A 3,406-nucleotide genomic window follows, 5' to 3' on the forward strand; every position below is an offset into this window, starting at 1 on the left:
TTTTGTTCATTGCACAAGACTCTTTTCCCCACGATTTAGTCATATGCTCTCTTCTGGCGGTATATATCAGAAAAACTCTTGAAATAAGCAAGTTGTGGTTGTGTTTTGTTCTCTCAGCTTCCAGGGCTCCATATTCTTCTGGTTTTCCTCTTACTACACTGGCTGCTCCTTTGCCCTCACTTCTGACAGTTCCTCCCCATCTAATCTGAAGGTTAGAGAGCCATATGGTTCATTCCTTAGGCATTCTCCCTTCTCTCACTATACTCATTGCCTTTCTAATCTTATTTAATATCGTGGCTTTCAAAACCATGTATGTACTGCTCCCAAACATACATCTCCAGCCCAGGCCTCTCCCATGAGCCCTAGACTTGTACACCCAGCTGTGAATTATGCACAGCCACTGGGTATGCAATAGACATCTCAAATCAAATCCCTCATCTTCTCCCCTGAATTTGCTGCATCTGCACACTTCCACATCTCAGTAAGTAGCAGTTGTTCAGGCTAAAACCTTGCAGTTTAATTTGACCTCTCTTTCTCATACCCCAAATTCAATCCATCAATGAATTCTGTCTATATTTCCTTCTAAATACATAGATCCACTTCTCACTACCACTCCTGCTTCCACTCCAGTTCTAGTCATCCTTACCATCTCTCACTTGAATCACTCCAGGAGCCTCCTGGCTACTCTTCCTGCTTCTGCCTTGCCCCATTCAGTCTTTTCTCTGCACAGTTGCCAGAGTGATGTTTGAAGAGTAAGATTTACATCATGTCACTCTTCTGCACAAAACTTTAGCTTAAATTTCAGCCAGAAGTCCTATATCATCTTTCAGCCACTCCACCCCATCTCCTGTTACTGTTCTGATTTTCTCTTCCCCTTGCACCTGAATGAATGAGGTTGGAACAGGGAATATAATTTGCTTCAAAGAAAAGGTAAGGCATGTGGAGTGTAACATCAGATATGAACCAAAGAAAGACAGAGTGGTTTGTGGTACATGCAAGACCTTTGCTTCCTAAGTACAGTCAGCCCTTTGTATACATGGGTTCTGCATCTGTGGATTCAACCAACTGTGACTAGAAAATATTCTTCAAAAGTGGATGGTTGCATCTGTACTGAACATGTACAGACTTGTATGGTTGTCATTATTCCCTAAACAATTCAGCATAACTATTTACATAGCATTTACATTGTATTAGGTATTTTAAGTAATCTGGAGAAGATTTACATTACATGGGAGGATGTAGATAGGTTATATGCAAATATGATGCCATTTTATAGAAAGGACTCGAGCATCCATGGATTTTGGTATCCTAGGGGGAGTCCTGGAACAATCCCCCATGGATACTGAGGGGTGACTCTGGTTAGGGAACCCAACAGTTCTCAGTGTTTCATGGCTAAAGAGCAACCAGGTGCCTACAGTGATAACTAGGAATTCTTTTATAGACAGAGAGAGACTTTGTTATACTGAGCTTTCGTGTGTTGTAATTTTTGCTTGCTTGTTTGCTATTGTTTTGTGTCTTTTAGTCCTCTAGCGTGTGCTACAAAAAAAACTGTAATAATCAAAATAGGCTATGAACACAAAAATTTGAGGACCACTTGTCTTGATTACAGTATTCTTAAACCTAACAAAAAGAACCCCACAAAACAGTAGCAATTTTAGAGCCTGATGGCATCTGAGATTGACCAGTCTTGCCCCCTCATTTTATAGATTGGGAAGTGGTCTAAGAGAAGTGACGTTATGCAGTGTCACCTAGGGGGTCTTAGCCCATGCACCCATCCCGCCTCCTCTTGAGCTGTTGTAATGAAGTTTCCTAGCACTAGTTTGGAAATCAGTGAAGTACTCTGAAATACTTTAATATATTCCAGATATCAATGATCTTGAAAATGGGTTCAACTTTTTTCTAATTTCACATGGACTTGAAGTAATTTGAGGGTAAGTGCTCTAATCAGCTACAATTCATGAGAAGTTTTGATTTAAGTATTGTCAGTTGATTTCTGCCAAGGTGGTATTTTGAAATCAGTACATTATTTCAAGTGCCAGTAGAACATAGGGCTGTACTCATGTACTCTACCGTCAGGGGAAGTTTAAAAGCTCCTAATGGATCAGCTGAAATGGAAGTCATTAAAATCTTTATGCAAAAATGGATCAGAAAATAATGTCATGATTATAACTGAGTCACTTCACTTTATTTTCCACTTCTGGCTTCTTTCCTTTACTTTTGAAATGGATTTAAAATCTGCTTGGATAGGTGAAATAACCCATTTCAGTTGGACTCACTGTCAGGCCTTGTGGATACCTAGAAATGGGATGAGGGTGGGAAGGAGGACGTGGGGGGAGGCACAACAGCTGCCACCCACTATGCCATCAAAGCAAGACCTTGGGGAGGCTTCTGCCCTGTGGGTTAGTCCTTGGAAAAGATACTCATCTTGCTGTCTTCCCCATGGCCTCTGCCTAGGGCTTCTGGCACCTCTAAGAACTGAGTCTCAACTAAGGCACTGCCTTGTGAATTTGGACCAGTCCTTTGTGGGACCAGATGGTTTCTAGGAGCCCTTGCAGCCCTGAAAGTCCATGGGTCCAAGCCTCAAAGTTTCTTACCAGTAATAGGCTGCCCAATGCGGGAATGGTGCTTTTCCCAGGGACCAGATTATGTGCTTGGCGGGTGTTATGGGCTAAATTGTATTCCCCCCAAAAAAGATAAGTTGGAGTCCTAACCACAGTAGGTGACTCAGCTCAGAATGTTAGTTTATTTGGAGATAGTGTCTTTATAGAGATAATCAGGTTAAAATGAGGGTATTAGGGTAGGCTGTAATCCACTATGACTGGTGTCCTTATAGAAGGAGAAAATCTGCCCAGAGACAGACACATGCACAGGAAGAATGCCATGTGAACACACAGGTAGAAGATGGCCATCTACAAGCCAAGGAGAGAGAAGCCTGGAACAGATGGTTCCCTTGCAGCCTTCTGAAGGAACCAACCCTCTGGAGACCTTGATTTCCAACTTATTACCTCCAAAACTGTGAGACAATACATTTCTGTTGTTTAAATTACCCAGTATGTGGTACTTAGTTACAAGTAGCCCTAGAAAACCAATAGAGCAGATAAAGCAGGCCTCCATCTCAGTGGTCACTTCTGTCTCTTCTTACCGGGTAGATTCTAGAAATGGAAGGAAGGAAAAATGCTGGTGATGAAGGCTTTCTTTTACAAAGGATTCCAAGCAACTTTCTTGGTACAGGGACTGCATCAAGTATCCTCATCTCAATGATTCATCGCTATAGCACTAGAGCCTCTCGGAGAGAAGGGAGCTTTTCTGATTTACACAAACCTCTTCTTAATGCATTCTTGTCACTTACAAAGCGAACTAAAATTCAGTGCTGACATGGAGGGGCTGTTCTAAGGAACTTAGAATG

The sequence above is a fragment of the Symphalangus syndactylus genome, chromosome X (assembly GCF_028878055.3).
Source record: "Symphalangus syndactylus isolate Jambi chromosome X, NHGRI_mSymSyn1-v2.1_pri, whole genome shotgun sequence".
Lineage (NCBI taxonomy): Eukaryota > Metazoa > Chordata > Mammalia > Primates > Hylobatidae > Symphalangus > Symphalangus syndactylus.